Source organism: Patella vulgata, chromosome 9 (assembly GCF_932274485.2).
Source record: "Patella vulgata chromosome 9, xgPatVulg1.2, whole genome shotgun sequence".
Lineage (NCBI taxonomy): Eukaryota > Metazoa > Mollusca > Gastropoda > Patellidae > Patella > Patella vulgata.
The window spans coordinates 38,350,957-38,363,720 of record NC_065887.2 but is presented as its reverse complement, the minus strand read 5'-3'; the positions used below and the strand labels follow the sequence as shown (position 1 = coordinate 38,363,720).

Here is a 12,764-nt window from a genome sequence, read left to right as displayed (position 1 = left end):
AACCTAAATCAGATGGGGTTTTTGCCGATATACAACAAAGTGAACATAGATTAAAATGACTTCCTATAAAAATTATTCAAGTTAAAGTCGTGCCATTTAGGTCATAATTTGAAGCAATAACTGGTCTTATGTAAACATTGAACAGGTATAAGACCACAGCTCAGTCGCGCCCAAAAACTGCAAAGTCTATGCATCTTAACCAAGTCTGTCACATCACAAACAAAATACAAAGTTAAAATTCCACTTTACAGGTTTAAGAAGCTCTTTGATTGACAGGAAACAATGAATGGCAAATCATCAACTGAAACCCACCATTGGATGTTCCACAAGGAACTGTTCTTGGGCCTATACTATTCACATGATATGCTTCCCCTATATGCCAAATGATCTGAATCCCTGTTGATGTGTCTAAAATGCAGCTTTGAAAAAATAACAGTTGTCAAATAAGATTATGGATGTCCAAAAATTCCTTGAAACTAAATGTTTAAACTTAGGATGTTATCTAAATACAGATTAAATACTGAGAAGTGTAATACACCTTTGTTGTATCTTTAACCTCCGGCTTCCTGAATGTAAAAATTATCTAGGGATGCCAGAAGAGCATGGGAGGAGAATTTTGTCCGGCCATAGATTTGACTTCTTTGATGTCCATCTGTAAATAGTACTTGACATGACCTTTGGTTTTCATTCCATATAAGCAATTAGGCACACTTTCTTTACCAATTGCTAAGGTGTCACCATTGATGTGAAGGCCATGCTTGAAAAATCCCGAAGATCGGTTTCAGACCAATGCCATGATTCCAACCTGGGTCATTCAAGTTAATAGTCTAGAACCCCAAGTGTTTGAAGGCCAGTCCTACAGTCCACCTCATAAATTATGATTCATGTTCCATTTGTAAAATACCCTGAGCATAATGGTGAAAGGAGAGCACTATTAATAATGCTTTGATTGTGAAAAGATTAATTGAAATGCTATACCGGTAAATGTAAAATATCCATTGCAATAAACAAAGAAATTTCACAAACCTTAGGAACTGTAACAACATAAAATCCACCAAAACAGACAAATGAAGAAACACAAGAAAATATAACCTGAATCTGTGAAGATCAGATGTAAAGAAACAAGTGACGGACATTAAATAAACCTGCGTTATGAAACAGATAATAAATCTCGTCAATCACCTGTCAGACAACCTGGCAATTTATTAGTCTGCATTTACTATTAAATAGAGGGTTAAACGTTGAAGAGACTGCTGGATAATTTAACACTGACAGGCTGTTGGATGGTCCTGTTCAACATGACTTGCATTGATAGTGCAATGGGACTTGTCACTTGTGTACCTGTACATGTATGTTCCATAGAACCAGTACATGTTGCAGTACCACAGGACAGCCGTCATATATAAAATATTACAGGATTTATGAGTTTCAAGTATAACATGCTGGTACTGCATGATTCAATGTTTTACATTTCTAGTTATGAAATCCAGGAATAGACTATTAATTCATATAGAAGACAGACTTGACACCATTAAATCAGTTTTTCATTTTATATAACCGTTATGTAACATAATAATTTATGAGGATTCAACTGACATATTGATGTATTTGTTACCATATATAAAGAACATTTCCATCTTTTTATAATACCAGTAAATAATACTCATTTACATAAAAGTTATGTCACACATTGAACAGTTTCGTCAAAACTAAGATGACAGAACTAAGAGAGAAATGGGGTTTAAAGTCCACTCAACACCAACTGGATCATTTCAGGACTATCATTGTACAAATTTCATTTCAAAAATTCAAATTACATAGGGTTTTTTTGTAGTGGGACCCAGTGGGAGGAAACTGTAGGACCCGGAGATACCCACAAGGTCAGACAGGCGACCCTACTCCTTGCTACACACACGGATCGAAACCATGCTATTTGGCTCAATGACAGAAATAAGCACATCAATCATGTATTATGCTTGTTCCCTGGAAGCGTTTGTATAATGGTAATCAATTGTAATTAAAGATGCATTATCCAAAATTTTGATAAAGAGCTGAGAAATCTCTCTAGAATAGTTTAAAAATAGATAGAGAATATATTGAAAATTACCTTCAAACTACTTTATTCTGCGCTATGTTACATGTATGAATGTTGCAAGTTTTCACAAGAACAGCTAGTCTTGATTTTCATTGCTAAGATAATGAACAAAGTCTTGATTATCCATTTTTACATTAAATTCTTAAATGGTGAGCATGTTTCAATCCATTACAAATTCTGACGATTTGTATATAATAATTTATATAACATTTGAGGCCAAAAGAAAGACCTGCAAGAGGCAGATTAAGCTCGTACATATATATACTAATATTTGTGACTGTCGTTTGTCTGTTTGCCTGTGTCTGTTCGGGGTTGGCGGCTACACTAGGTCTGCCCCGAGTCTGAAATTTGGGGTATAGGGGTAGCTCGGACCGGGGAGTAACATAGGCCAGGTGGCGTTAGTCTACCACTTCTGGTTTCGGGGTTATGACCCCCGAGCGAAGCCGGGCATTCTTCTAGTAATGCATATTTAAAGGAACAATAATCTACAAAGATATTTTAAGTTTTCTTGCAATTAGTTATTTGATTCTATCATGCTAGCAAACACTGGTCATGCTGGGCCAGTGGTAATAAAAAGTTTAGTCATGATAACGTATATTTTTTCTATTGATGCCATGTGGACTAAAACAGAAGTAAAATGTAAACATTAGCATTAATGTGTGAATTAAAATGACATGTTTACTCAATTTACATCAGAGATTTGAAGCAAGGAATTTTTGTTTAAATAGTGAGTTTTGATGACAGTCATATTTAGTAATGCAAGTATTGCCATCTTTTAATGAAATGATACGAAAAATTTAACCCAGTATCAACACTATTCACAAATAGAATAACTTTTCACTTTGTACCTGGAGATGCTCCAGCTGGCACTCTACATCACGTAACTCAAAATCAATATCCCCCTCATTTACCATCTATTATAATGTCATGATTCAATTATAGTTGATTATAGACAACCAACAACTTTACTTGGTACATGAATAAAATTATCTTAAAAAAACCTCTCTAACAGCTTTCCTATAAAAGAATCAAACACAAGTCATATTTTCTTTGTGATCTAATGTTGCTATGCTCGATAATACGACTGTTAAACATTACTACCTGTACTAAAATATAATATGCTACATGGAAAATATTCATTTCCTTTTAATGGTGCAATTCTCTGGAATGATCTTCCAAAAATAATGCAGGAACTACCTACATTTACAGAATTTAAATCTGTTTTAAAAACTAATCTACTTAATTAGGTGTACTAATGCCATAGTAATGGTGTGATCATAAATATACTCTATAGATACTTTCTATATAATATACAATGTGGTTGAACAGCACTTTCTATATAATATACAATGTGGTTGAATAGCAATTAAAAATGACCATTGGACATAATGTAGTGCTACATAAGACAATTATTATTATTTAACCAGTTAAATCTATTAAAGTCAACATTTATAGTCCCAAATAGGTAGAATTCTGTTTTTTACTTAACTTGTAAAGTTCAAAATTAGCAGAAGTCTATAATACATGGCATGATGAAAACTACAAAACTAGAATCAATCGAATCCGTTAATAGAAACAATTCCTTAGAGGATCCATAATTTCCGTAGACACAAAATATTTCACGTAGTTTCGTTCCAACTATCCATCTTATTTTATAAATCAATAGATAAAACCTGGAAACCAGAAATTAACCAAACTTGAATGAGAGAGAAGAAATCAACGGTCTATTACCAGTACAACCATTCACAATGTTGATTGATCTTTTGCATGACAGACGAAAATAAAAAAAAAAATTGGTCTGGCTTTATAGACTACCAGGGTTAAGAAACCTTTATTTGTACGCTTAAAGTATTTTAGAACCAAGTTTCTTTAAAGATAATTAGGTCATCCATTCCACACCCATAACTTAATTCTATCTTCTATTGAACCGGAAAAATAATATCCTAAACCCTAGTTGTTTAATCATAGCCTATCATAAATGCATTAAGATGGCTATTGCTTTTTCGACTTGCAAATCTCAAAAAAAAGCAACTATTTCAGATAGAGAGAGAGGGATGGAGAGAGAGAGAGAGAAATTAAGTCCACTCCACACAAACTAGGTCATTTCAGGACTAACATATGGTTCAACTCTATTTCAATAATTTACTTGCATGTAGGGGTCTTTAGCAGTGGGAGGAAACCGGAGGACCCGGAGAAAACCCACGAGGTTGAACAGGCGACCCTACTCCTTGTCAGTACAACCAGGGAATCGCAACTATTTGAAACCAGCCCAGCTATTAACTTCAAAGACTCTACTAGCCATGGGGTCATGGTAATTTGAGCTTAATGTGGTTATGTTAACAATGTGATTAACAATGTAATTTACCATATAGACAAGCTGAATTATCTACTGAACGGTCTAGAATAAAAAGTTATATATTAATAGTCCACATCCTTCAATCAAATTTCCCTTAAATCAAACTTAATCTTATTATTCAATTTAAAACAGGTATATTTGATTTTTAACCTTTTAATGAAATTTACATTCTTCTTTTAAACATTCTTCCTTTCTATTTCAAATCTATTTATACTGGAAATAGTGTTTTTAATCAAATCAAAATACTGCATCAGCACCATCAAGCAAATAAACGTGAGTCTAATTATAGGTGCCCCAGCACATGAATTAGTTCATGACCCCCTTAAGCCATCCACACATAAAAACTGGTCACATCTTGATGGAATGTAAGCCACAGAAAATGAACAGAAACTAAACAAAATTTGTATATATATTCATCAGATTGTCGTCAGACAGAGGGTTTCTACATGTTTCTACACTTTGCATTCCAAAAGTAGTTCGACAGTCTTTCGCTTTAGATTCGATCAGATTAAACAGAGGCTCATTAAAAAAATTTACCCAACACTGTGAATGTTACAAAATTTTCTATTCATAATTTCTTTTTAAATACTGAAGGCAACTGAACTGTTTTTGGACTGATATATAACTTTTAGAGATTCAACTTTCATAATACTGGAGGGGGGGGGGGCATGGTGGCTAAGTGAGTAAGACGCCAGCTCGCTAGCCTTGAGGTCGTAGGTTTGAGACAGTTCATAAGGATTTTCTGGCGTGGTCTCCCCTGACAATGAAAGCTGTTTAGTCGTTTGGATGGGATGAATAACCAAGGTTCTGTGTAAACATTGCCGTGCACATAAAAGATCCCTTGGCCGCTGGAATTCAATATATAAGAGTTGGCTGTAGGATAAAATTTCCCTCATAGCACACTGTATGGGGTATACCGGTCTTCATTAACCCAGTCGGAGCAGAACAGTATGACATTAAACCCCATTTTCATTTCAAAATCCTTCAAATGTCAAATCAGCAGCATTAACAGGGTGGCCAGTATCTACAGGTACACAGATGGAGCTCAGAGTTTAACACAGACAACAAACTCATTCAGTTGAGACTGCACTCATTTTTATATACACAGTATTTAAATAAAAGCACCATTATCTTATGAACATGGCCAAGGCAAGATAACATTAATAACATCCTATTTATTATACAAGGGTTGCAAGGTCATTAGGCAAGTATTTATCATCCTCTACTTAACCTTAAATTATACTTTCTTCTACATGCATCATGTCATGTTTCAGATCAGAGTCTGATATATGTACCTTGACTATGTTGGCTGATATTGTTTTTCTACACAGGGAGGAACAATCATCTTAAAGCTTAATATAACCATTACTAATCTTATTCTAATAATTTATAACAAGATTTACTATTGGTGTAATGTATGTGCTTAAAGTGGTCATAGTATCAGACATTTGTCATAATATCTTGACAGTGCAATTCACAGAATATTCTAAGGCTTTTCATTTTTTTATAAAGATTTGGACACATTGAAATCCAATACTTTTTGTTTTTAAGTTAACATCCTTTCATAATAATGCCTGGGCCCTATTTTTTTTTTAAAATATCAATTACAAAACGTAAGCTTACATTTATGTCTAGATCAACCAGTCATTAAAGAATATACAGTATGTTTTGAATGAGAGTAGTAATATGTAATAACTATAATCTACCATTATATATATATATCAATATCTTTACATAGACTAAAGGGACAATATATCAAGCAGTTAACATACCTGTATCTCAAGAGTAAAACAAATTTCTTTAATTTAATACACCCAATAATTTAACACTAATAATATTTTGTTTGAAGTTTGAACCTGTAGATTACTATAGATTGTTTTTGGGAAATGGTATTTTGCACGATTACTATAAACTGAATAGTTTCTAACCATTTTCTTTAATATATAAACATGAAATATTGTGTAAAACACACTTGATTGGATATTGTTGTTGTTTACTGCTTGCACTGTCTGTGTGCATGTTGTCTCGTCCATCAATTTTTTTTATTAGTTCGTGTGGTGTTCACTGTTCAGTTCTCCTACACTTACCTATAAAGCTTACTACTTTATTGGCACCAGTGAATAAAGAATGGGCTCATTTTAGAAGGCGGGGGGGGGGGGGGTAGATGGCCAAATGGTTAGCACGGTTTCCTCCCACTGCTAAAGACCCCTACGCACAAGCGAATTATTGAAATAAAATTAAACCGTATGTTGGTCCCAAAATGACCTAGTCTGTGTCAAGTGGACATTAAACCCCATTTCTCTCTCATTTTAGAAGGTTTTAATCATTTAGCACTAGGTAAATGTGAATATTGACTACCGTGGTTTCTCCATGTATTTCATACATGTACTACTATATCCTGGCACAACCCGAAGCCAAATGATTAAAGTAGCTATGTCTCTAACTCAATATCATCCAAAATCTTCAACATTGAAAACACGATTTATTTGTCAAATTAAATCAACATTCATGTTGTGATCTTACCAGAAAAAGATGAGCTTTTGATATCCAATATTTAAGACAAAATAAACATTTTACCATTGGTACACGAATCGTGTACCATAATGCGCTTCAGCCCCAGTTGTATCAAGAGACTCGAGGGACGAGGCTAGACACATTGCACCAAATCAAACGGAGTATGTAGACTGGAATAACCAGACGCTAGAAATTTGCACTAGCTAGAGACTGCTGGCTTATTTCGCCGAACATAACTGATTTGAAATTGGAGTAAAAACAGAAATCATTGAATGTAAATCAGTTTATATACATTCATATTACAGTATTATATGCGTTGCAACCCACTTTTGTCAATTTCTATGTCCCAAATGTTAGCTCCTTTAAGGCATCCAAATGACTTTTCAAGCTAAAGCTCTTTGATTTAAAGTGCTGAACTGCGATGATTTTGTGTGTTATTTCAAATAAGATTAAATTTCCTTCAGTCAACTTGATTACTCTGTGAAAACTGAACTCAAATTTTTTCATTATATTTTCATCACAACCTAATGTCCTTTTAATATCAAATTAAATCAAGAACTCAATACATGTACATAACTGATTGATAGCAAGGCCAAGGACCCATACTATCTCCCATTCATAAATGTAGGGTCATCAAAAAGTAAGTCACAGGCAGAGTGTGCTGTAGGTTTATTAGTGTCAACAGGTGCTTTACACTAATTTTAATGATAAGCCTACTACTATTGCATATTCACAATAATTTATATATTTATGAAAGAAATTTCAAGGAATTGGTGACTTTAAAAGGGCAGTAACTTCTTTGATTTGTAGTTAAGTCTTTAATTTTGTTGATATCATAGGTTTATTTTGATTATAGACACTGTAATCTGCATTTGGGTAAATTTTCATCACGACATTATCATGCAGTAAGTCAGTTTGGTTACTAATAGTATGTTTAGTTTCTTTATTTTTGTTTAAAATGTTGATAACATAAACAAAAAATCATTTTATTTCCTTGATCCAAATCAAAAAGGTTATGTCATTTTATTGTCTCATTAATTCTGCATACATTGCCAAGATAATTGGTCAATCTGGGACTAACATGTCATTTTTTTTCTCTGATCGTGTATATAGACCCTTTTTTATACAGCATCGAATTTTTCGCCCAGGAATAAAACTTCCCTTGTCAGTCCCTAAAGGAAACCACGAGCTTGAAAAATCAATATTAACTAACATGTCACAGTTTGTTTTGATAAGGGATTCGATGGACAGTTCCGACAGACTGAATTATCACTGGGCAACTAGCTATTTACGTCTATTCTTATTCAAGTCTAAACACACAAATAATCCTGTAGAACATCACTAGACATTGGATCCGTATATGAAATTGTAAATTCATCCCAACAAACATCCAGAGTATTAAATGATGCATGCGGTTCAAGTTGTTTTCGGACCTATTATTTATTGTCATTTTCTTTGTCATCTTGTTTTGTTGTCGGGGTGCAAATTGTCAACTACAACCCCTTAATAAAAAGTTAAATAACATTTTCTTCAATAAGGCATTGATCAAACCCAGCACCTACATGAATGAGACAGCATACACCCTGATTACCACATGGCTTTGTGTAGTTTCAAGTCGACTATGTTTATTGAACTTGAAAAACCGTTAATAATATCATTTGGTCATAAAATAAATAATCAAACATCATTGGTGCTAAAATCATTGATATTTAAATACTCAGTCAATAAAATTGTTATTGACTACGTATATATATAGTTACTAGGATTCTGGAGGCAGTAGGCTGCCCCCTACAAATTAGAATGAAAAGGCCGATCAAAAAATTAGTTATTCAAAATTCATGACATTTATCAGCATAATAATCAAGGCAACAATTTTGGCGTAGGCCTATATTAATTTAATTAGCATCGCTTTCATCTAAATTATATCATGACAACAGCAGACAATTTTAGACTGATGAAATTTGGATTAGAAATAATGTGTTATACTTACGAATACGGATGTTGAAATGAATGCCGCTTGACGTGACGACAGGATTGCTCTCAGTCTATTTCAATGAATGGTTACCCAAATAACTCACGCCACAACCGTGCCACACACCTTTTTATGCGTGTCACATCGGCTGATGCGCGATTTGACCTATGACCTCTCGTGCATTCAATTAAACCATTAATTTAGAACGATTTCTTCGCAGTGTTGACGTGAGAGTGTCCTAAATGTCCTTGCAGATAATTTTATGTAATATATGAAAAAGACCTTCTCCTGCAAAATGGTGAAATCGGTTCACAAATCAATGCATCACGACCTTGACCCGGAAGATAAATATCACGTGATTTTAGTCTGCGAAAGTATGTAAACATCGCCACGTGGTAAATCGAAAGTAGAGAAATGTCAAAAGAAAACCCCAGAGATACCATTCACAATACTGCTTAAACAGGACTTAGTAATTGAACATATCAAAATTCTATGGAAAATCATTGTATTTTTAATCGGAGTTACGTGTTTACAATCATTCTCTCGTCCAGAAATATTTGATTGAATTTTGAAAAAAATTTAATTCGTAGTCGGTATTTTGAGACCTAATAAAATGCACTACTCGTGGTAAGATACCTATCAGCTATATTTATAACCGGGGGGTCGCGGTGGCTAAGTAGGTAAGTCGCTGGCTCGCCAGCCTCGAGGTCGGTATAGCTGCAATTTTCATCCGAGATAATTCTTATCTACAGCTGCAATTGATACACTATTCGACTCTTTACGCAAGTAAAATGAGGTTCAGTTGCAAATTTTTCAACATATATCATCATAGTTTGTATGAAATTAAGTGATTATGTTACAATAAGTGAAGAGTGGAACACAGAAATCTTAATTTTATCATACCGATCAGTTTTTCTGTATTTTCGAGTGATATAATATCACAGATTCTGGTACGGCGGCCATTTTCACTGAACAAAAATTTCGCTTAGCAGTTGGGTTAAATCATTGGGTTATAATTATTATGCGGTAAGGTTTCACCTTTATTTCAATGAGAATTGTATTAAGCTATGTACAGTACAGTTTGGGGTCAGTGTAATTGGAAATTAAAGGAGTTATAGGCCAGTAACTTTTTGTAGTCAAATGACTACAAAACTTGCGCAAAGGAAGGCCTTAGGACGGTCCACTACTGTGGCTGGAGTAAGACGTAAGACATCAGTAGTGGAACCATTTCTACGAGGTCGGGTGTTCGATCCCTGTATTGGCCGAGAATGTTCATCCAGATTTTCCGGCGTGGTTCCCCTTGTCAGTGATGCAGGACGGAGGGACTGACAATGACAGCTGTCTCGTCGTTCGGATGGTGCGAAAAACCGAGGTCCCGTGTACCCATTGGCGTGCACGTAAAAGATCCCTTGACAGTTGGAAATAATAGTAGGCCGTAGTGCCGCTCTCTGGTGTCCGGGCAAAATTTCCCGCATAGCACATCGTATGGCGTATGCTCGTCTTCATTAGCCTAGTCGGAGCAGAACAGTAGGACGTTAAATCCCATGGCATTTCATTTATATTTATAACCAGTTATTTATTATTCACATAACTTTCTTGTAGTTTTCTTTAAAAATTTAAAAATCTATCGTATAATCTATTCAGTGCTTTGATGGTTATATAGGTAAATAAGTCAGTCATAAATATGTGAATTTGTTGAATATATTGAAATCTAGTTAAGTTGTCAATCTTCTAGTCTGTAAGTTGGTTGTATTTTCAGACTGTGAAAACAAAATATATGATGATAAGTACTGTATTGATGATACATGTGTAAACCCAGGTAAGTACAACGTGTTACCGGTCTGTTGATTAATGTAAAAAAGGGTTAATAACAGACAAGTTCGTAAAATTGAAATACAAAATGAAGCAAATAGTAAAGGGGACTTCATAGTGAATTGGCTATGAAGAGGGGTTAACACTGTAATCCTCAATAAAATGGATTCGTGTACCCGTTGAATTCTTTATTTGGGTTAATATGATGACCGTTTGGATAAACATTTATAAAATCGGGATTTTCCGGCGTGGTTTCCCCTTGTCGTTGGTGCGGCACATTCACCTGAGCTTAGCCCGGATAGGCAAATGGGTCGATATTTTTGCCGAGTGCACCGTTTTTTTTTTCTCGGGAAAATGGGCCGAAATCTCTTACAATCAAACCGAAGTGAGGCCCACAAATCAATATTAAACTGAATCATTTGTAAGTTATATAATTCTATACTTACTAACTACTTTTCTACCTAACTGGAGGTAATAAATGATTTTCTAATGCTGAGTGGGTCGATATTTTGATGGCTCACCCCTCTTGGAAAATATGTCTGTGCGCCCCTGCTTGTCATTTTTAATGAAACTATATATGAACAATTGGGACATGGTGGACGTCAGAAAACATTTTTAATCGGAGATTTCAAAATGGCCAACTTAAGGACCAAAATGTCGAAAAATATGAAAAGCAATAGCACAATGAGTTTTAGACAGTAGAGTATGGTGGAGATTATAACGGCTTGTTTATTTATAAATATGAGAGAGAGAGAGAGAGAGAGAGAAATGGGGTTTAACGTCCACTCAACACAAACTAGGTCATTTCGGGACTAACATATGGTTTTTAATTTTATTTCAATAATTCGCTTGCGCGTAGGGGTCTTTAGCAGTGGGAGGAAACCGGAGGACCCGGAGAAAACCCACGAGCTTGGACAGGCGACCCTACTCCTTTTCACGTACAACCGGGGATTCGAAACCTCGCCAGTTGACGCAATGACAGGCTTTATGATACAGCACGCACGTGCTAACCATTCGGCCATCCAACCCCCCTATTTATAAATATAAACCATATTTTTTATTTTCAGGTCTCTATTGTGGAGAGTCCTTTTGTAACCTTTCCTAATGGATTCATATGAACCTCTTAAAAGCACATAGATACCAAGAACTACAATATAAACATCCAAACAGCCAGATAAAACAACAATGGTATAATCTATGGAAGCCTATAACTACCATTCATAATTTCTACGACAAAATGTGAGGCGACAGCACGCTATACAAGCCAAAATGGACTCGAAAATAGGAAATTAAGAAATAATACACTGCGATAATAGCGCCCCTCGTTTTTTCCTATTTTCTTATTTTCGACTTGTATTTTGGCTTGTGTACCGTCTTGTCGACTTTCGACTTAGTCATATTTTTGTTTTAATTGATGTCAGTAGGAAATGCTTTGTACATTTCACTATTGGTTCACCATACTCTTAGTAGTCTTTTATTTGATTAGACCTAATCCAACTTAGCACGGTTGTAATGGAAGCAAATTTCGGTTCCAAATCATAACTGGTCAATAGTTGAGAGTATTTGCATAGATGAAGATAGTGACCAACAAAGCAACAACTCCGATGACGAATCAAACAATTCTTGTAGTGATGATGAAAGTGAGACAGATTAACTATTGGCATCACCCAGCCACACTTACTCACTTATTTTAAATCATTACCAGCGGCTGCCAGGCATGATACGCCCACATTTTCGAGAGATGGATAGAGAACAAGCTAAAAAGAAAGTGATTTGTCCTACAATCAAGGGCCATAATTCAGGAAATTACAATTAGATATGCGCAAATATCGAAAGGAACCGAGATCTTTGTGTTATAAACTTACATTTCAAGTTTCAACAAAATCAAATAAATATTGTGTCCTCTATAGGGTCCACAACCTTGATATACCATATTTTTACGCTATTTGAGAACGAAGGGCGGCCATTTTGTCTCTCAGTTATAAACTTACATTTCAAGTTTCAACAAAATCTGA

The 12,764-nt window shown here is 34.9% G+C and overlaps 1 protein-coding gene across 1 annotated transcript in view; it reads right to left on the bottom strand.

Moving 5' to 3' along the window:
- LOC126807856 (ATP-citrate synthase) overlaps nucleotides 1–9,262 on the bottom strand; it is a 40,191-nt gene extending 30,929 nt beyond the window's left edge. The window contains exon 1 of the mRNA XM_050532696.2: nucleotides 8,956–9,262. The gene's annotated coding sequence lies outside the window, so the exon portion shown is untranslated. The remainder of the gene's footprint in view (nucleotides 1–8,955) is intronic.
- Between the last annotated feature and the right edge of the window lie 3,502 nt (nucleotides 9,263–12,764).